A 23581-nucleotide genomic window follows, 5' to 3' on the forward strand; every position below is an offset into this window, starting at 1 on the left:
CACTACTTCGAGTCACATCCGATGATGGTCGTGACATCCTTCCCCCTCGGCGAGGTCCTCCAAAACTAGGATGCTATGGGAAGAATCGTGAAGTGGGCACTCGAGCTAATGGGTCAAGGCATTTCATATGCGTTCGAGACGGCCATCAAGTCCCAAGTGCTGGCTGATTTCCTTGTGGAGTGGACCGAGGTCCAAATGCCACTAGCAGTCGTCAACCAGGAGTACTAGACGATGTACTTCGATGGGTCATTGATGAAGAAAGGCGCCAGCACAGGGCTGGTCTTTGTTTCACCCCTTGGGGTACGCATGAGGTACATGGTTCGCATCCATTTCCCCTCCTCCAACAATGTGGCCGAATATGAGGTGCTCATCAACGGCCTGCGCATCGCCATCGAGTTGGGTATCCGATGCCTCGATGTCTAGGGTGACTCCCAGATGGTCATCGACCAAGTCATGAAGGAGTCAAGCTACCACAATGCCAAGATGGCTGCATACTGTTGAGAAGTCCGCCAGTTAGAGGACAAGTTCGACGGTCTCGAGCTCAATCACATCCCGATGCGTCTCAATGAGGTGGCCGATGCGCTGGCGAAAGCGACATCCGACCGAGAGCCGATGCCAACGGGTGTCTTTGCCAGCGATCAACATAAGCCCTTGGTCCGCTATGAGCAACCAAAACAAGCCGGTGATGGGCCCATGCCCTAGGCTCGGGGGCTAACCAGCCATTGGCTCCATCTGCCCCCGAGGTCATGGAGCTTAATGAGGATCCATCGACAAAGCCTGACCCTCTGGCCGACTAGAGGATGCCCTACCTCGACTACCTCCTTCGTGAGGCGCTGCCAATGGACAAGATAGAGGCTCGGTGGCTCACACGTCATGCCAAGTCCTTCGTCCATATTGAGGGCGAGCTCTACAAATGAAGCCACACCCCTACAGTGCTGCATCCCCTTCGAATAGGGGAAGCGGTTGCTAAGTGATATCCACGGAGGGATCTGCGGTCACTATGCCATGCCTAGAACCCTGGTAAAAAATGCATTCTGACAAGGCTTCTACTGGCCAACTACAGTAGCCAACGCTGAACATATGGTGCGGACCTACGAAGGGTGTTAATACTATGCCCGGCAGACCCACCTGCTAGCCCAAGCACTCCAGACGATCCCCATCATGTGGTCGTTCATGGTCTAGGGGCTCAATCTAGTTGGACCTCTCAAAAGGGCTCTCGGGGGCTGCACCCACTTGCTTGTCACCATAGACAAGTTTACAAAGTGGATAGAGGCTCGGCTGATCTCTGCGATCAAGTCCGAGCAAGCCATGCTGTTTTTCCTCAACATCATCCATCGCTTTGGGGTCCCAAACTCCATCATCATGGACAATGACACACAGTTTATTGGAAAGAAGTTCCTCTGATTATGTGATGAATATCACATCTGTGTCAATTGGGCCACCGTAGCTCACCCCCGCATGAATGGATAGGTCGAGCGTGCAAACGGCATGGTCCTACAAGGCCTCAAGCCTAGGATCTTCAACCGGTTGAACAAGTTTGGTAGATGATCGGTCGTAGAGCTTCCCGCGGTGCTCTAGAGCCTGAGGACGACCCCCAGCCGGGCCACTAGCTACACGCATTGTTCATGGTCTATGGTTCCAAGGCTGTCCTCCTGACTGACCTCGACTATGGAGTGCCAAGGGTTAGGGCGTACGATGAACAAGGATCTGAGGCGTCCCTCGAGGATACCTTGGACCAGCTAGATGAAGCACGTGACGTCACCCTCCTCTGCTCAACCAAGTACCAGCAAGCATTGCGCTGGTACCATAGCCGTCGAGTGCGGGGTCGGGCCTTCAACGTCGGAGACCTGGTGGTCCGCCTCGTCCATAGCAACAAGGACCGCCATAAGCTCTCTCCGCCGTGGGAGGGACCGTACATCATGGTGGAGGTGCTCCGACCAGGCGCCTACAAGCTCAAGACCACCGACGGTGAAGTCTTCGTTAATGCCTGGAACATCGAGCAGCTACGTCGCTTTTACCCTTAATAAACGCACAGTTTCTCTTATCAGTTTTGATTTCAAACTCCCTAACCTTTAGTGACACCCGACCCCAGCAACAGCAAGGGGTCAGGCCTCACTCGAGGGCTAATAAGAGCATATCTATCCGGTAGATAGTCTCTACGCCCGACCCTTTTCTCACGTTAAGACCCAGAAGAGAAGTTTGTGGAAACAAATGCTGAGTAAAACAGGTCAGACTGCGAGAAACCTACGCCTCGACGGCTATGATGTCTTTGCTCACCAGCATGATCAGAGCTTTTTTCCACACCCTAGGCTTTTTGGCCTTAGCTACGGAAAGAGTCAGTACGTGTTTAAGGGCATATCCACCTGGCAAACGTTCTCTATGCCTGACCCCCTCTCATGTCAATACCTAGAAGCTAGGGTTGCGGAAACAAACTCTGAGTAAAGCTGGTCGAACTGCGAGAGACCTACGCCTCGGTGGCTACAACGTCTTTGCTCACCAACGTGATCAGAGTTTGTTCACCCACATCCCGGGCTTTACGGCCTTAATGACGGAAGGGGTCGGAACGCACAAACCTTTTTATACAAAAAGGGGAGAAGGGCTAAAAAATTGTGTGGCTATAACAAAATTTAAGAACTTGTCCATTAATTACAAGTTCGCTGCCTGGCTTATCTACCTAACTAATTTTTGGGGGGGATGATCTCATCCGCAGGAAAGCCCTATGTTAGCGGGTCACCCGAGCCGATCGAACGGCTCGGGCCACTGCCAAGAGATGGTTACAGAGCAGTGGGATGCCACATGAGGGCTATGCCGACCTTGTTACGGATGACAGACCCGGGTTCCATCTAGACATATCCAATAAGAGCTCCCCGTACCCGTCACTCGTGCCATCAAGGTAGGTCCTATGCCAGCATGTCACCCTTACTTTACGCATGATTTCTCTTATTAATTTCGCTGTTGAGCCACCGACACCAGCAATGGTAGGGGGTCGAGCCTCACTCGGGGGCTGGCAAGAGTGTCTGTTCGGTAGACATTCTCTATGTCTGACCCCTTTCTCACGCTAAAACCTAGAGGCAGGGGGTGTGGAAACAAACTCTGAGTAAACTTGGTCGGACTGCGATAAACCTACACCTCGGTAGCTACGATGTTTTTTGCTCACCAGCATGATCAGAGTTTTTGTCCCCGCACCCCGAGCTCTAGCCTCTGCCTTCTCGGGAAGGGTTTGGAGGGGCCCACCTACAGAATCTCCATCGAGGAGAGGCCGGTAGGTCACCCAAGTTGATTAAATGGCTTAAGCCGTTGCCAAGAGATGGATAGGGAGCAGTGGGATGCCCCATGCAGGTGATGCCGGCTCTATCATGAATGATGGACCTAGACCCCACACGGACATATCCGGTAAGAGCTCCCCGAACCCATCACTCGAGCCATCGAGATAACTTTACCAATCCCCACTTTACTTTTCCAATACATGAGCATTCATTCATCCATTCTCATGCATGCATTCATACATTCATTCATACATTCATCCATACATTCATCTCATACATCCAAGCATTGCATATGCAATTATTGCATTACAACGCTTCATGTCGCATCACGAAGTGGTAGTCGTCTCATTCGACATGAGAGGCGACCTTCCGAGGTTTGAAGGCTGGCCCACGGAGGGCTCAAGGCTGCCTCATGTCAAACAGAGCAAGGGGAGAAAAATGGAGATGAGCCCCAGCGGCCCTTGCTTGACCCCACTCAGAAGCGGACAGGGACATCTTGACCTTTCTCATTCGATCCTAACCTTGAGCCAAGCCCACAGAATCTCCATCGAGGGGAGGCAGCGGGCCACCTGAGTTGCTCTCTAGAGTGACACAGGCATCTGTCGAGAGGTGGGTTAAGGAGCAGTGGAATGCCACATGAGGGCTATGCCAACCCCATCAGCGAATGACAGACCCGGATTCTGCTCGGACATGCCCGCTAGCGAGCTCACCGAGCATGACACTCGAGCCATCGAGGCAAGTGTCATTAGCTCAGCCCCTCTGGTTGCGGAAACCATGGATGGGGTGACACATGAAATTTGGCCAACCCCTACCAACCCTAATGGGGCTCGGGGGCTCGAGCTACCCGACCCTAACTCAGGAATCCAACTGACCGGGGTTCGAAGGCCAGCCCGCAAAGGGCTCGAGGCCACCTCACGTCGAACAGAGCCAGGGGAGAAAACGTAGATGAGCCCTAGCGGCCTTCACTCGACCTGCTTAGAAGCAGATAGGGTCATCTCAACCTTCTCGTTCGATCCTTACCTCGAGCTGATCCCATAGAATCCCTATCGGGGGAGGCCAGCGGGCCACCTAAGTCACTCTCCGAAATGACTCAGGCACCTGCCAGGAGGCGGGTTAAGGAGCAGTGGAATGCCACATGAGGGCTATGCTGACCCCATCATGAACGACACACCCAGATTCCACTTGGACATACCCGTTAGCGAGCTCACCGAGCACGTCACTCGAGCCATCGAGGCAAGTGGCGTTAGCTCAACCCCTCCGGTTGCGAAAACCATGAATGCGGTGATGATCATAAAGACGAGCCGACCATCAACTGGACCCCCACTACACATAGGGGCTCAAGGAAAGTTGGACTCACAAGGAGACCGAACGCACGGTCGTAGAACGACAGACCCTCAAAGGGGTCGAAATCAATGAAGGACCTTTTCCGACCCACCAAACCTCGTGGCTATACCCCCGAGAGGTCCGATCTCGATGAAAGGGAATCACCGTCACCAAGTCAAGCCGTGGGCAACAAAAGAAGGCCAAGGCCATCAGAGTCCTCCCGCTCAGAAAAACCTCTGAAGGAGTTTTCTACTCCTCCATAGGCTCGGGGGCTACTGTCGGGGACCAATACTAGGGTACCCGAAGAGGAGGAGATAATGACCATCAATATTGGCTCATCCGAGTAGTCAAAGACACAAGCTCTGCTTCGCCCAGCCTCTAGGAGAGGGCACCGCTTCACCCGACCTTTGGGTCTACGCTTCACCTCGCCTGGCCTCTGAGGGAGGACTCCGCCTCACCCGACCCTAAGGCCACAGGCTTCGCCTCGCCTAACCTTTGGGTTTGTGCTTTGTCTCGCCTGACTTCAAGGCCACGGGCTCTGCCTCACCCAACCCCAAGGCCACGGGCTCTGTCTCGCCTGACCCTTGGGTCTATGCTCTGCCTTGCCTGACCCCAAGGTCATGGGCTCCGCCTCGCCCAACCTTTGGATCTATGCTCCGCCTTGCCCAGCCTATGGGGGAGGACTCCGCCTCGCCCGACCCTGAGGTCGCGAGCTCTGCCTCGCCTGACCCTTAGGTCTATGCTCCACCTCGCCCAATCCCGAGGCCATGGGCTCCACCTCACCCAACCCTTGGGTCTGCGCTCTGCCTCGCCCGACCCTTGGGTCTATGCTCCGCCTCGCCTGACCTCTGGGGGAGGACTCTGCCTTGCCCGACCCCAAGGCCATGGGCTCCGCCTCACCTGACCCTTAGGTCTACGCTCTGCCTCGCCCGGCCTCTATGTGAGGACTCTGCCTCATCTAACCCTGAGGTTGTGGGCTCCACCTCGCCTGACCCTTGGGTTTATGCTCTGCCTCGCCTAACCCTTGGGTTTGCGCTCCACCTCGCATGACCCCTAGGCCGTGGGCTCCACCTCGTTCGACGGAGACCCATACCGCCGCCAACCACTCTTGGTCCAAGTCTATGGGCCTGAGTCAAAGCTCTGACTCTAGGGAAGCAACCAGCACGCCTCGATGTAACCCGTGGCCTTGACAACTCATACCGGAGGATTCACATCAAGAACAGCGTCGGGCGTACCCGTGCTGTTCTGCCTAACCCCTGTACAAACACTGACGGACGCGTTAGTTCACCACGATGTTCGCTAGGATGGAGTGGAGCGCCATGGCCGGCATATGACGCCTGCGCATGGCACTAGTGACAGACAGGATTGCGACATGAAGCCATCCCTGTTGACATCTACAGGGTCATCGGGACCCGCATGAAGGAGAAGAAGGACCCGGTGATCTTGAAGGACTTCTTCTCTCTCATTCTCCTCTCTTCCTCTGATGTAACCCATGCTTTCCCTTGGCCTATAAAAGGGAAAGCTGGGCTTCCCATTAGAGGCATCTAACCATCGCAACACAACACATTGATTCAGGCTAGATCCGATCGAATCATCAAGAACCCGTCGAACCCTGAACACACGGTTGAGTAGCAACCGAGCTCTCTCAGCACCCATTCACTCCTTTCAACAGAGACTTGGGACCTATCCCTCTCGCCTATTTGTAACCCCTACTACGAACTTTTAGTGCTAGTAACACGAGCAGTAACAACAAACTGGACATAGGGACGTTCTGCCCGAACTAATATAAATCTCGTGTCCTCTTAGCACACCATCCGAGCCAGACACGCAATATTAGAAATTTACTTGTTGGTGGCAACTCAAAACATCGACAGCCATATTGCAGCATGTCATGCCGTCGAGCTCGAGGATGCGCTTGGTGTAGTGGGTTTGAGGGAGGGCGATCCTGCTAGCGTCCTAGAGCACTTCGATGCCAAGGTAGAAGCAAAGGAGGCCGAGGTCGCTCATGTCAAACGCCTTCTTCATCTACGCCTTGAACACCTCCACCTTCTACTCTTCAGCACTGGTGATGATGAGGTCATCGACGTAGATGCCGACTAGTAGGACCTTGCGTCCGCTACTTTGCTGGTACACCGCCACCTCATGCACGCTCTGCTTGAAGCCCTTCTTCTTGAGTGTGGCGTCGAGCTTTGTGTTCTAGGGGTGCGGTGCTTGGCGTAGGCCGTAGAGTGCCTTGCGTAGGAGGTATACCTTCCCCTCTTCTCCGGTGATGGCATAGCTAGGTGGCTGGCTCACATAGACCTCCTCCTTGAGGTCACCGTTGAGGAAGGCAGATTCACGTCCATGTGGTGGACTTGCCACTCCTCTTGAGTCGCCAGCGCGAGAAGGACACAAACTGACTCCATGCGTGCCACAGGGGCAAAAGCGTCGTTGTAGTCAATCCCCTCCCGCTGGACGAAGCCGCACGCTACCAACCATGCCTTGTGCTTGATCATCATGCCCAGCTCATCCTTCTTGAGCTTGAACACCCACTTTAGGGTGATGGGTCGGTGGTTGTTAGACAGTGGCACTAGTTCCTAGGTGCGGTTCTGCTCGACGGACTTGAGCTCCTGCTCCATTGCTAGCCACCATGTCGGATCACCCTGTGCCTCAGCATAAGTGGTTGGCTCACTGGCATGTGTCAGATGTAGCTTGACGAAGAGCCGCCCGAGCTGGTCCGATGGAGACTGCTTTCCGAGGATGTTTGCCACCGTGCGGTACCGAAGGGGCTCATCGTCATAGTAGGAGTCCAGGAGGTCTTCATTAGCCTCTTATGGCATCGCGTACTCGAACCCCAGCTACCCTGCATGTGCTAGTGTCACAGCGGGCAAAGTAGAAGACACCGGAGTGGTCAACTGGTGTGCCGGAGAGGTCGGCTACGGTGCTGTAGAGGTCAGCGCTGCTGTTGATGGGCTGCCGACCACCGCCGATGGGCTGCCGAGCTCCCCTAGATTTGGTGATGGCAAGCGTGGCAGAGCTGATGAAGAGGTCGGCGCTGGTGATGAAGACCTAGACGTCGATGAGGATGCACCTTGTGCTACCTCAGCACCTCCAGCCCACGCATACTCGACGGTGAAGTCACAGAGCATGGCCGCTGACCCGTCGTCCACTGCCTTGTTCCATGCCCAGCCATGTCCTTCGTCGAACACAACGTCGTGCGCCCCGCACACACGTCGTGTCGCTGGGTCAAGCATGCGGTAGGCCTTAGCCCCCTTTGCATAGCCGATGAAGACCTTCAGCGAGTTGTGATTGTCGAGCTTGCCGACATGGTTCATCTCCTTGATGATGGCGAGGCAGCCGAAGGCACACGGTAGTTGATAGCCGGCTTGCGTCTGTGCCAGGCCTCACATGGCATCTTGTCGTTGAGTGCACTGGTCTATGAGTGGTTGAGCAGGTATACCGCAGTCATCACAGCCTCACCCCAGTAGATTGCCGGCATGCCACGCTGCTTAAGCAGGGCACGTGCTGCTGCCACCACCGTCTGATTGTGGCACTTGACCATGCCGTTCTGCTATGGTGAGTAGGGCGCAAAGTAGTGGCGCTGAATCCTCTTGTCAGTGCAGTACACTACGAACTCGGCCACCATGAACTCACCGCTGTTGTCAGTGCGGAGCACCTAGAGCTTGCGACTGCACTCATTCTCCACGGCTGCCTACTGGTGCTTGATGGTGTCTACAGCTGCCGCCTTGGAGTTGAGCAGCACGACCCACATGTAGTGGGTAGCGTCATTAACGAGCAATAGAAAGTAGCGCCGACCTCTAGGAGTGGCTGGTGACACTAGACCGTAGAGATCACCGTGCACCAGGTCAAGCTGCTCGGTGGCGTGGTAGGAGGCTTGACATGGGAATGGCCGACGCTTCAGCTTGGTCAGCACATAGGTGTCGCAGAGCTGCTCGACGTGGTCGACACGGGGCATGCTGCGGACCATCTCCTCCTTACCAGGATGCTTTAGGGCCTTGAAGTGGAGATGCCCAAAGCGCTCGTGCTAGTGCCACGCCTCATCATCCTAGCGCGCAGCAAGGCAAAGGGGTGTGCCACCTACACATGAAGTACGAAAAGGCGGTTGCTTTCCCTGTTCACCCTAGCGAGAAGACGGCGGTCTCTATCCCAGATGCGTAGCACGTCGTCCTCAATCTCTACCCGCAAGCCATTCTCGTCCAGCTGCCCGATGCTGATGATGGAGTTCCTTAAGGCTAGGATGTAGTACACGTCGACGAGGAGGCGGTGCTCCCGTGTCTTGGCCTTGAAGATGATCGAGCCGACTCTGTTGATATCGATGGCAGAGGCATCACCGAATTTGATGGAGCCCTTCATGCTGGAGTCTAGGTCGGAGAAGAACTCACGCCGACCGGTCATGTGGTGTGTGGCACCGGTGTCGAGGTACCAGCCGTCGATCTTGTCATCGTCGGTGCCTTTGTCGAGGAAGGCATGGGCACGCGGTTCGTCGAGCTAAAGATGTGTGGAGCCAGCCATCGCGGATAGGGGAAAGCTTGGACCTTTCACCCCCTCCCCTACTTCTTGCTACAGCTCGATGCACCCGTGCACTAGGAACAGAGCAGCAGCATCCTCACATGCTTGCACGACGTGAGCCTGCCTACCACGGCGTGGAGGAAGGCGGCAGTCCTTGGCCTAGTGGCTAGACCTGCCGCAGTTGTTGCAGGTGTCATTACGGGTCGCCTTGCACTCGCTGGCGGCGCTGACTTCAGCGTCTGCCTGACCCCGGGGTCCCTTCTCCTCCTTCTTCTTGCCGCCGCGTGGACGCCGGCGACATTTCTTGGAGGAACCGGATGGTCCGGATCCTTCCTCCTTCTTGTTCCTCTTGAAGGCGCCCCACTGCTCCATCATGTACAATAGCTTGCCTCCTACGGCGTCCGGCTCGCCGTGAGGCCCCTCCTCGTGGTCCTACACCACCTTGAGCCTCCTGATCACGTCCTCGATGGTGAGCTGCTTGAAGTCGAGGAGCGTCTCGATAGACATGATGATCTACGCGTACTTCTTTGGCATGCAGCAGGGGAATTTCTCCACCGCGCGCTCCTCCATGAGGTCGGTGTCGTCGTTGCGCGCCATCTGCTCCATCAGGTTGGTCAGGCGAAGGGCAAAGTCCTCGACTTGCTCACCTGGCTAAAAGGTGAGGCCTTCCCACTCCCCTCAGAGGCGCTGCAACGTGGTCCGGCGCACACGATCTTCATCGACCCACGCCGTGGTGATCGCTTCCCATGCCAGCTTCGCTGTAGCCTTGTCGGCGAGGGAGGCGCCGAGCTCGGTGGGGACGGCGGCGCACTGCGCTTCTAGCACCAGGCTATCGTCGTCGTAGCTGATGCCGCCGATGTGTACCGCCTCCCACAACCACCGAGCCTATAGCTTGACCTTCATCAGCAGGCTCCACTCGTGGTAGTTCGCCTTGGTAAGCATCGGCCATGGCGTTCTCCCTCCGGAGTCGCGGTAGACCGTCTGCAGCATCGGGAAGCACCCGCGGCGACCACGACGATGCTCTGGTGACGGCGACTGGCGGTGGTGCCCGATCAGGCTACGCGATCCTCCAGCTGGCTCTGGCTCCTGCTCCATCTCGGCGCGCAGCGCCATAGCGGCAGCCACCGCGGCTTGAGCCGTAGCCGCTGCCTGCCTGGCCATCTCGGCCGCCGCCACAGCCGCTGGCTCTACGGTAGCAAGGCGCGCCGCGTGATCTTCTGCTCTGGCTCCTGCCGCGTCACCGCCAGGGTTGATCACCGCACCGGCGGTGGCGCGCTCTCTCTCGATCTAACTGGCGGTGGACATGGCGCTCACTCACTCATGAACCCTAGGCTCTGGATACTCATTGTTGGCCCAAAATAGATCTCATATTCAGATTTGAGGAACCACCAGAGGGCAACTTGGCCCTTGGCCGCTTGGATTGAAAGGAAAATACAATCGCTTAGTTTTTACAATGACACTCATTGTTGCCCAAAATAGATCTCATATTCAGATTTGAGGAACCACCAGAGGGCAACTTGGCCCTTGGCCCCTTGGATTGAAAGGAAAATACAATCGCTTAGTTTTTACAATGACGCTCCCTTACCTTTTATAGACAGGGGGACTCACACTTGCTACAGCATATTCTAACCACTAAAGTGGATGCTGAGCATATTCCTACCTCTAGACTTGAAAGTCAAGGAAAGTAAAAGTATAGAAAAAGTAAGATAAAAGTGCTTTAGCACTAAGCTTATCTATCAATACGTATAAACACGATAATAATATAATAAAGTAAAGCGCGGTCATCAGAGATCGATGGAAAGAGAGGCTGGATTCTAGCTACTTCTATGTATCATCATCTCATCTTATCTCATCAGTAGTAACAATAAACATATATATGGCGGTAGTGTGTATCTGCTGCTATCGATCAGGAGGTGAAAGGGACAAATTAAAATCGCCCACCAATTTCAACACGGTACGCGTGAACACAGATCGATCCACCACCCATTACACTTACACGCTACGGTCCATCCCGATCGCTCGGCACCATCATCGCAACCACGACCATCGACGGCGACACTGCATGCCTGCCTCCGCGTAATTCTCAGCTGCCGACCCCCAAGTATATCTCCAACAACAGTTTTTACTTAAACTCTTTTTTTATATATAGTTTCATGGCCAAATAGCCCCGGTCATTATTGCATTATTATCACGAGGACTAGAACAGTTTAAAGCATTCAGTGAACGTCACCCATGCATAGAAATTCTCCAACACCTCAGACCTTCTTAATAAGAACCGACTAATAACAACAACTAAAAGAGATTACATCCTCCACTCATCACCAAACTGTAAAAAACTAAGCCTTTACCCTCTATATACGCAACACCCGGCCCTTAGACGAATAATCCACCAGAAGATTCTCTCTCGTTAAAACTTTGTTCTTAGTTGCTCTTTAATTTATATCTCTTCACGCAGCCTATACTAACTTCTCTATATCGTCTTGCTCGATTTTTTATTTTTTTTATTTTTGACAATGTAGAAAAATTTAGTGATTTAGTTGAAATACTATTGAAGAGGACATAAAAAAGCTACCTGATGAGTTGTCAACTTATACGCACAAATGTGAGTGACGACGTTGCCTGCACGATGCATGCAGCAGTCGCGCAACGTTAATGAAAAACAGATAAAAGTGACTGATCATCATGACACGTCACTAATGCATGCATGACCTGCGCGCTTAGCTTACATGTGGTCTTGCATTGGCGCCCAATATTAGCATATCATTAATAGTATTAATAGCGATGGGTCGCAACTAGATGCGTCTCTAATGACCGTACTCAAACGATTGTGACTCGTCATTGATCTTATTTTACTACCGTGGATTAATTAGGTGTACCATGTGTGCTCAGGCTAGCTATATAGCAGTGATCTGTGCCATGCCTCACGTACTCAACCAGTTACACACGTACGTACGCCTTGTATTTCGCTGCAGCGAGGATGTACCTTTTCGCTGCACTTCTAATCTACTTGAATTTAATTAATGGATCAAAAGAAATTGCAGCTGGAAATAAACTATAGGCAAACAAAGCTATATAGCCCTTAAATAGATCGACACGCTGTGAGTCACGCGTCACGTGCGTTACCTAGCTAGCTAGCCCTATATAATAATTAATTGTATGGAATAAGATGTATATATGCATGTAATAAGAAGATTTTGTGCAAGCCAATAATGGGAGTGCATTGCAGTTGGCAGCATGATGAATTTGCGCGTCCGCCATGTGTGGCACTGACAAGTGGCAAGGCTGATACCGACTCATCAACGGGCTAAAATTGGACATGTACGGCAGGATCGGATCTATCGGAGAGGAGCTGCGTACGTTCTCCTCTCCGATAGATCTGATCCTGCCGTACATGTCCAATTTTAGCCCGTTGATGAGTCGGTATCAGCCTTGCCACTTGTCAGTGCCACACATGGCGGACGCGCAAAGACTTCGCTAGCTAGGAGTAGCTGCGTACGTGCTCCTCTCCGATAGATCCGATCCTGCCGTACATGTCCAATTTTAGCCCATTGATGAGTCGGTATCAGCCTTGCCACTTGTCAGTGCCACACATGGCGGACGCGCAAATTCATCATGCTGCCAACTGCAATGCACTCCCATTATTGGCTTGCACAAAATCTTCTTATTACATGCATATATACATCTTATTCCATACAATTAATTATTATATAGGGCTAGCTAGCTAGGTAACGCACGTGACGCGTGACTCACAGCGTGTCGATCTATTTAAGGGCTATATAGCTTTGTTTGCCTATAGTTTATTTCCAGCTTCAATTTCTTTTGATCCATTAATTAAATTCAAGTAGATTAGAAGTGCAGCGAAAAGGTACATCCTCGCTGCAGCGAAATACAAGGCGTACGTACGTGTGTAACCGGTTGAGTACGTGAGGCATGGCACAGATCACTGCTATATAGCTAGCCTGAGCACACATGGTACACCTAATTAATCCACGGTAGTAAAATAAGATCAATGACGAGTCACAATCGTTTGAGTACGGTCATTAGAGACGCATCTAGTTGCGACCCATCGCTATTAATACTATATATATAGACACACACACACACTCCCTCTCCTACATGCAAAACACTCAGCCGTCCATCATATATCATATCATAGTATGAACACAGTATCAAAAGCGTACTCCTTCTAGCTAGATCCATGCATTAGGCAACCAAAAGAGAGAGAGAGAAAAGAGAAGAAGGATTTTTTTCACCAATATTAATTAACGATTCAAGAGGCGGGAGCGGGCTGAGACATTGCAAAGAGAAGAGAAAAGCGAGTGGGCCTTTAGAACCAGCGGCCCATGTATGATGTACGTTGGGCCGCATTACATGGACCTATGCTTTGTTGGCTGGGGTGGCCCATGAAGCAAAGGAAGTGCAAAAAAGATTTGGGCTTCGATCTCTCAAAAAAAATTGAGGCTTTAACGTTCATACCCTCGTTTTGAATGAAAATAATGCTTTGTTCCTGTTTTCTAAACTTTATGATTTGTGATTTTACCTTTTCGAACTAAAGGAAGGGTTTGCCCCTATTCCATGAAGTCCGGGTAACTGTGTTAACATTTGAACTGAAGGACAAGTTTGCTATGTGATTTTACTCTTGCTCTGTTAGAGATCTTTGTGATTTTACCCCTATTTCAATGTTGAAATTTTGACAAATTTGGTAGGGCTGTTGGCAACAAAACTAGACACAATTTTATGCACTCTCTCATTTTTATATTATAATTCTGTGCAATACCTCCAAGATTGTAATTTAATATTCCAACTGTCTATTTCCTAGAACCTGCGTACACCTCATAGTCTAATTAATAAAAAAAAGAGCAATAGGAGCTAGCAAAAATACACAAATTTAAACAAAGCATCTAGCAGCCTTGCAACGAGTGTAAACAAAGCACTTCAATGATGCAGTTACACATAAGATTAATAAGATGTTACAAGACCTCATTCTGTGAGCACTACCTTCGTCTGCTGGAGTTCAGGTTAGCATTATTGTTGGTCGCTGCCATTCCCCCGGGCTTGAAAATTGCACCAGTTCCTATTGGTTCATATGACCTGAACAAAAATAAAACATGACCTGAGAAGTGTGAGTTCATTTTGGAAGAAAAAGCAACATGCAAATTCCCATTCCCGTTAAACAAGTGCTTGAGGGCGGATCCAAAGGGGGGGGGGGGGGGGGGCTAATGGCTTGATTTCACCATTAATCACTGTAGCAAAAGCTTGATTTCACCATTAAATCTTCATGCAAATTAATATCTCCATTGTTTTAGCCCCCCCTTATCCCGCATCGTGCATCCGCCAAGCACCACAATATATAAGAAAACAAATGTACACATATAGATCCTTAATTTTGGGAAAAGGATGAGCATATATAAATGGCATGTATACTGGAAACATCTAATGGTTGGACAGCACGTACACAAGTTCAGTAAAATGCATTCAAATTAATACATTTTTATAAAATTTAAAGCCAACAGTGATGGGAGCATTGCTGTAAGCATATATTCAACAACCTACTAAAAAATGAAACAAAATGAACATAAGTAAATGTAAATGTCATAGGACTACCAGCGGCTCCTCTGACCGGTTGGTCGGGACGTCCGCCTGGTACTCTCGCGGGCAGGGTTCGAGCCCCCACGGGTGCGCTCGTTCGCCTGCCCGGAGTTAAAAAAATCCCCTTACCTGTCTCGAGTTTCCCAAAGCACAGGCAACGGACCGGCTCACTCACAGGATAACGGGCCCCTGTGTAAGGGCGGGACACGGTGTTCGGGGGTTTTCTCGGCCTGCGTGAGAAGGTCTTCTTCCTTAAGCACAAAGTTGCGAGGGCTATCTGCCCACCGTAGGCCGAGTTTTTTTTTTTTAATGTCATAGGACTGCATGCTGCGAAGCTGTGCACTTACCCTTTTACTTCAGTTCAGTACTACTACTACTACTAGGTCGGCATGTACTGTATCGGAATATAATGGACAGAAGCTTGCAAGCACAGTATTAGAATCAGATATGACCAAACTATTGATGCATGCATGAACTAACTGCATATATAGGCAAATCGGGGATCATATGAGAGTAACAGAGTAAACGCAAAAGCTGCATGAACCCTAGTCACAACTTCAAAGACAGAAGGAGGTCTAGGTGTCCTCAATCTAAAAACTCAGAACGAAGCCCTCCTGATCAAGACCCTGCACAAATTCTTCAACCGAGCAGACATCCCCTGGATTAACCTCATTTGGGAGAAATATTACAGCAATGAGAAACTACCGAGCCATATCAAGAAGGGCTCCTTCTGGTGGTGTGATATCCTCAAATTACTAGACAAGTTTAAAGGCATGGCCTCATGTTTACTCTGGGATGACCTCTGGTCAGAGCAGATTTCCAGACATAACTTCCCAGAACTATATTCTTTCACAAGAAAACCAAACATGACACTTGCAGGGGGCCAAATCAGCAACCTTTCTTATCTCAACCTTCAACCTTGCCTTATCAGTTGAAGCCTTTGAGCAATTTCTTGTTCTAGAGCAAGTTGTTCATAACTTCCGGCCAATTAATGCTGCAGATTGATGGACCTACATTTGGGGGAAACCAGAATTCTCTTGGAGCAAAACTTACAGACACCTTGAAATCCCTAGTTTGGTTTTGGCTAATTGATGAAACCTAAGTATTAACCTTTGTCATAAGTGTCATATGAGCAAGGTTGGTACATACCAAGTGATGGATCATGGTGATGAAGTCCATGGAGATGGAGATGGACATGTGTTGGTGATGATCAAGTTCAACTTGGTAAAGAGGAAAGAGAAAAACAAAAACCGAGATGATCAAGGTAAAGGTATAAGATAGATTTTTGTTTTGCACTCAAGACACCGTAGAGGGTGAGTGAGTTAGGATTGATAGCCGTACTATAAAGAGAAAAATCTTTGGCTAAACGATTTATTGAGTGCCACTAGGTGACATGACTTTTGCATATACATTTAGGAATCTAATGTGCTAACTTTGACCTTTGTCAAATGCTTTAAAAATGCTAACACACGTGCACACAAGTTTTACGCTTTGTGGTTAGCAAGTTGGAAGCAAGGATGAAGCGATTGGGGACTTAGAAAAAGAAAAAGAGGAGAAGGTCCACGACCGGACGCTAACTGCAGGGTGACCTGTAACACCCTCAGTGTTACACCGTAAATCTTTTGCTAAAACATGTTATGAGCATCATGGTTATGTGTTAATGCATGTGATATAGTATATATATCAATTTCTGTCACTCGAAACGGTCGTCGGAAACGCAAAACGAAAGCTACATTCAATATTGCGTTATATCACTTAGGGTTTTAAACGAATTTTTATTGAACGAAAATGCTATAGACCGCATAGATGAAACTTTAATAAAGTTTATAGTACAAACTTCGTAGGTGATGATGAAATACCTGCGATCGAGAAATGAATTCCCTAGCTAGCATGGTTGGTAGCTGGGAAATCGAATTTGGTGCGAATCTGATCTAGACTTAGCAAAATTCTCGAGTTGAAAGCAGTGTGACAATGCGATATTGGTGGATTAAATCTAGAAAACCTAGCCCAAGGCTTGTGCTATATTTTTGCTCAGTGGTTAGCATCAAAGTCTATACTTCTTAATGGTAGCAAGGTTAGTTTGGTTAGGGCTTGGTTTGATCACTAATTAATTGCATTAGAAAGCTTAAAATAGTAACTTGACAGCCTAGCTGTAGCTCCGGATGTCAGTCGGCACTGCTAGCTTGGCAGTCCCCTATCTCCCTCTCCACTGCACCTTGGTTCGAGCGGGTAGGTCCTATTAGCAGCTTAACCAACCCTCTTTAGCTTCGTCGAGGTGGATGAGCTTTGGGCAGGCTAGTTAGGCTAGAATTGGTGCTTCAAAAACCGTGCACGCCCTCATGTCTCGGCCGCCTGTCTCCGGTGCGTGGTCACTGTGTGCTCGTGTTAACCGCGGTCGGCCCGGCCGTGCCACGAGCAGTGGTCGTGTGGCTGGGTCAGGGCCGTCCTCGGTCTGGCCACGGCTGGCCTGTGGCTTGGCCAGTCCTGACTGCTGTCGCGCGGTGCCGCAGTTGCTCGCCGTCGCGTTGTGCTGCGTCCCCGGTCGCGTTGCGCTTTGACCGCCGCTGTCGCGCAGCCACCACTGCTGCTGATCCTTCATGGCTAAACACGCGTAGGCTTGCCCCACCTGCCTTTGCCATCACATCCGCGCTCGATGCGACGCTACGCTGCTGCCTCTCCCCAAACTGACGCCAGCCACTGCGGCACACAGGGCCGAGCCACCGTCGGCTTGCTAATTATGGCAATGCGGCCAACCGTCCCTGAGCGCGTTTGGCTAATTCCCCAACGGCCTGTAGCATGTGCACGCTTGAACTCCGAGTTGACAGCTACGTCCTGCCACGTCAACGTCGAACCAAGCCATGTCGGCCCTTCCCCTGTTTCCTCTGTCGCCATGGTCGCCGGACCTATGCCTTCAATTCAGCTTGGTGGAGTCACCTCGGTCCAATTAACTTTGCCCACGACTCCGTTGTGTAGTCAGCCAGCCACCCGACCCCATCTTGCAGTGATTCTTGCCGTGCCATGGTCCAATTTGGAGCTTCCTTCCCGCTGGGTCGATAAGACCGTATCGGCATGCATCGGCGAAAGGTCCCCACTCCAGAGCTGCTTGCGCTCGATCCGTTGCACCGCCCGCCTTGCCTCCACCTACTCATCACCCTACGCACCCTTGCTAGGTTGCTATCACCTCCTAGCCACCCCTGACGTAGTCTTGCCAATGCGGTGCACCACCGCACCGTCCGTGCGCACGCGGCCAGCTTGGCTCGGGCCGCCTCTGGTCGAACAACCACCTCATCTGGGTCCGTGGTGAGTACCTTGAGCTCATGCGCTACCCCTACTGTTCCGGCGTCGTTGTGGCTAACCGGAACGTCATCGTTTTGCTGCAGGAGCTCTGCCGTCGTGGTCCGGCTTTACCGCGGTGTCTCAGCTCGTGTTTTCATCGTCCAGCGTCTCGCGTTCATGCCTAGGTAGGTACCAGCTCCTTAGATAGGGCGGGGAGGGTCCCGGGTGCCTAGCGGGGGCCGTCGGTGCCACTGGCCGCCGTGCCGGCGTGCGCAGCTAGGTCAAGGACCTCCCCGATGTGAAGACAGGTTGTTGCAGGGCCTGTTTTGTGTAATCGCACATTGATGGAGTAGTGCGCTTAGTGCTCGCGCTATTACTGGGTAGGCCAAGGGCGTTTTTGCAAAATGACCGACGCGCACGGGTCTCCCTGTCGTGGGCCGCCGACGCGTAGTTGGGCCGCGCCGCGTGGGCCGCGCTAGTGGGTCACGTATGCGCACACGCGATGCGCGGGTGTGGGCCACGCTGCTTGCTCGCAGGCCGCGCGGTGGATTTTGGTTTTTCATTTTCCAGTAAATTAGTAAAGGTTTATTCAATTTAGTTTTGAGGTGAACTTTGAAAAATTATAGTAAATTGTGTAGATGTCCAAAAATAGTGAAACAAAATTTGTTAGGTTCACAAAAATACTATATATTTGTTGGTGTAGTTAGTTTACAGCTATCTGTGATAATGATAGATTCATTAATTCATGTAGGAAAGCTTAGTATTATTTAGCTTAATATTTGTAGGAATTTTTATGGCAAATTGGTGATAGCTTTAGTCTATTTTTACAGTAGGTTCATTAGATTATTATGTGCTCACTGTAATTTTTGTAGCCCTTGAGTAGACTGATATATAGGGTAGCTAATACTCATTGTTTTAGCATATATATAGTAAATCAGTATCAAGAGTAAGAATACCTTTAGTTGCTAAGATAGTACATGTTGTGTTTCATACTTGTTAGTGGTAATAATAGGTAACTTAGCACTTTAGTCGGTAGAACTAGCTTAGTAGCTTGATAGGTGTGTTCGTATTTTAAGAGTTGCTATTGCCGTATTGCTAAGTGTTGCATCATCATTTCATGCATGTAGATAACGAGTTGGTGGAGTTTGTTCCTGCAGGTGAACAGGAGTTCGAGGAGATCATTGAGGAGTGCGAGGAGGAGATTCTCGTACAGGAGAGAGCCCCAGAGCCATTCGTTGCTGACTCTATTGACACACCGCCTGCCCAAGGCAAGCCCCGGTGCATAACTCCTATTTTTGAATGCTCATTGAATATATATATATATATGATGTGCATTTATGTTACAGGCATTTCATGGAAACTACATGCATAAATATACTTACCTATGAGTCCTACTAGTATAGGTCGAGTAGCTGCTCTGCTCAGGATTCGGTAGCGTGAGTAACCTGCCGTTACTCATAATAGGTGATTATTATCACTCATGATAAAATGGTGGAAAGGAAAGTGGAGACTGGGCATAGATATGGTTTGGATATTGGTAGGTGTAAGAGGTTGTGTCCTGTGGCCAACAGGGCATAGCTTGGTTACACTTTTTCCCTGTCTGTGTCGGTTAAGGACCGGCCATTGCATTGGGTTCTAGGCAAGTCACAGACTTATTATCCCGAGCACATACTTGGGTATGGGCGCAGGGAAGACTTGTTGCTCTCTTATCGTGGGTTCAGCCTCTTTCTAGGCCAACTAATTGGAGGCAGGGATGGTGGTGGTCTAAGCACCGCACTGAGTCCGAGACTCAGGAGCGGGGGCTTGGAGTCTAAGTTTGGACGGGGACCTAGACTCCATGTCAAGAGAGTGATGGATTGGTCCTGCTTGTGCCTAGGGTACAAGAGGAGCGTGTGTTTCGGGGTACCCAGCTAGGCACATTGATTAGAGAATCGCAGGGCAATCCGCTATGGCTTGTCTATAGTCTAGCACCGTAGTAAGAACTAAAAGATGAAAGGTGATGAAATAGAATTGTTTGTTCAACTCTTGCTTGAAAGTAGAACAGGTGCTTACATAGAATGGCTAGATAAAGAATTAATCATGACTGCTAATAATAACATAAATAAGGATCCACTATTAGTATTGCTTTCTACAAAAAGGAAACCAGCAAACCATAAAGCTTATCATATCCCTTAGAGTCGAGAAATTATTCTCACTAGTCGGATAAGTCTTGCGAGTACATTGTGTACTCAGGGTTTATTTACCTCTGTTGCGGGTACTGCTTGAGGAGTAGCCATTGCGTGAAGGATTCTTCTGGTGGGCACAGATGGATCCTTGTTTATTATCAATAGATGTTTATTTTTATTCCGCTATTTAATATCCCACACTCTGAATTCAGTAATGTAATAATACATTTCTAAGAACTCTGGATGTATGAAATGGACTAAGTATTGTAACTCGTTCTCATTATTGGATCCTGTGGAAAAAATGTGGATTCTTCGGGCTTTCCCTCGTGGTGTGCTCGATGGAACACGCTCGATGTGGCTCGCTCTTAGGGGGCTTAGTGTCAGTGGAAGACAAGCGCCTCTGTAAGTGCGTTATTTTGGGTGGTTCTACCACATGACCGGACTCACCCCGATGCGTCCGGTCAATTATAACGAGGTAGTGTGGCTGGCCAAGAGCGAGGAGGATCGACCGGACGCTGCCCTGGCTTGACCGGCGCATCTGGTCACTTGTTGGTTGGTGGCGATCGAGGACGATCGGACGCGCAGGGTGCGCGTTAGGTCGGCTGTGACGTTGAAAGAATCAAGATGCCCAAGAGGAGAGGTAAATTGGGCTAATTCTAAATTTCTTGGAATAATTAAACCCTACACTTAGCCCATTTCACTCCCTTTTGCCTAAAAGTGTTCGCTATGATCTACCGCACAAAAGTTTTGCACCCTAGGTTCTAATCCTACTCTAGCATGGCAATTCTAAGAATGTAAAGACATGAATTGAATTGCTCAAATGTAAATGCTCAAAGTAAAGAGAGGGAGAGGAGCGTGGCGATGTATTTCTAAGGTATCAGAGAGTTGCCACTACCCACTAGTCCTCATTGGAGCACCCGCGCAAGGGTCTAGCTCTCCCTTGATCCACGCAAGGATCAAGTGCTCTCTACGGACTGATTCTTCGACACTCTGTTGTGGTGAATCTCCCAGAACTGCTCACACCATGACTTGGGCCATCCACAAGCTTCGTCAGATGATCACCAAGCTTCCAATCACCACCGAGCTATCTAGGTGATGGTGATCACCAAGAGTAATAAGGACAAACTCTCACTTGACCCAACCAAGCCTAATGAGAAGAGTGGATGCACACTTGCTACTCTCTATACACTAATGAGGTCCTTAATCCTAGATTAGCAAATCTCAATCACCCCACTAGGCTCTTGCTCTCCATTGAACAACAAATGGTTTCCTCAGCTAAACAAATAGGCAAGAGAGCCTCAATGCATGAGTTGGAGGGGTATAAATACATCCAAGCCAAGAAACTAGCCGATACCCTCCAACTCAGCAAAGTTGGGGTCATTGGACAGCAAGGTGGTGCACCACCACCCCCTGTCCGGTGCCACTCCAATGGCTATATTCCAACTAGCCGTTACTGGGTTGGCACCGCCACCCTAGGGCAGTGGCACCGCCACTCCAGGGGCAGTGACCAAGCCACCGAAACACCCCTCTCTAGATAAAAATGGCAGTGGCACCACCACCCCTAGGGCGGTTCCCTGTTCGGTGCCTCTTCAGCCAAACACTGAAAAAACAAAAGCCTCTAGAAAATCATGGCGGTGGCACCGCCACCCCCAGGGCAGTGCCCTGTTCGGTGACCACCAGAGCTATTTACCCAAACTAGCAAGCCTTGGGAGAAAAAGGGCGGTGCACCGCCGCACCAGGGGTGGCGTACACCGCCATGTCCGGTGCCACTCCTAGCGCTGCCCTCCACTTCAAGTCCTAATTTGAAACAGTTTTTGACTTCCAATGATCTTGGGCTTCCTCTGAGCTACCTAGCGCTAGATTTAATAAATGTGCACCACATTCTTCTCACTAGACACGCCTAGGTCAAGCTACCCATACATGCCCCCTTTATAGTATGGCCAAAGGAAAAATAAAGTCCTACAACTAATCCAAGTGTCTCTCAACGCCAAACGATACTTAGAACTAGTCTGTCCTTAACCTTGTCATCCATCCTTTGAAAACCGAAACGATTTCCATCGTTAGGGGCTGAATACCATAAGTGCCTAATCAATCACCATTACCATGACCTAACTTATAATGCCTCTGCAAAACACACGTTAGTCACGGCAATCTTGTGTAGTCATAAATCACTGAAACCCAACTAGGGGCCTAGATGCTTTCAATCTCCCCCTTTTTAGTGATTGATGACAACACAACCTCGAGTATGTGTAAAAGAGAGATTTGAGGTTTTCAACTACTTGGTTTGTATGAACTTTGGTAATAAGAGCAAAGGGGTTAGACCAAGTTCATGCATACCAAGTCCACAACATGTACTCAATATATAAGAACTAAGCGCGAGTACAAGAAAGTAAGTGCTTGTTCAACATCGGAGTATGGCAGAAGCATAATAAATGAGCAACAAAGAGACATGATATATAAATATAACAAGAAGTCAACATGTCTCACAAAGTACCACACATGCAAGCACGCATATAATACAATGCATAGTGAAAATGTAAACATGCATGCAACAAAATATGGGAGAAGCACACAAAGATATCAAATCCCTCTCACAAGCTCTCCATCTATCTCACACACTCTCACCCTCTCCCCCTTTGGAGTCAAGCACCAAATCCTAAGGGTCCTAAGGTGGGGTAGGTGCAGTAGTGCTAGGTGTAGAGGTGCACGGTGTAAGCTCAAACTTGTCGTAGTCAAAGTCTGAACCTAAACTCTGTCTCTCTGGCTGATGGACGAGCGCTGTAGCTACAACTGTCACTAGCACTATCACTGGAGCCTCTAAAGTAGCAGGTGGAGGAGGCTGACTCATTAGGACTGCCTGCTGCTGCGGATCAGATGATGCAACTAAGGAAGGAAGAGTGTCATCAATGCTTGTCTGAGGTGGAACTATAGGTAGCACATGAGCTAGAGTGGACGACACTGCATGTGAAGACTCTCTTGTGACCTGGCTATGTGTGGCGAAGACTGTCTGAGAAGTTTGAGCTTCTGTAGTCGCCATGATCACTGATAGTATCTGAGTAGCTGTAAGCGGGAGAGTCTGAGACATGTTGGTACTCCTTGGATCCACACCCTGAGCTGCTAGAGAGGAGAAGTCGAGTGTAGTGGGGTGGATCGGAGACACCTAGGGGAAGCTCTAGCCCTAAGGTACGCTATATTGTATAGTTGGGGCTAGAGAAACCTGCCGAATCGGTGTAGGAGCTGCTATCTGGACTAGAGGCGGTGGAGGTGAGATGCCTGTCTGCTATAGAATGTGCTTGAAGTAGTGGAAGTGACGCGCCACACTAGCAATCATCCACTCCTGGAAGGAATCCTACTGAGCCTAGATATTTTCAAACAAGGTGAGCATCTGCTGGCCTAGCCTAACCTGCTCGGTACATGCCTCTGCCTCACGTCATGCTTGCTCAGCTGCTATCC

Source organism: Miscanthus floridulus, chromosome 11 (genome assembly GCF_019320115.1).
Source record: "Miscanthus floridulus cultivar M001 chromosome 11, ASM1932011v1, whole genome shotgun sequence".
NCBI lineage: Eukaryota > Viridiplantae > Streptophyta > Magnoliopsida > Poales > Poaceae > Miscanthus > Miscanthus floridulus.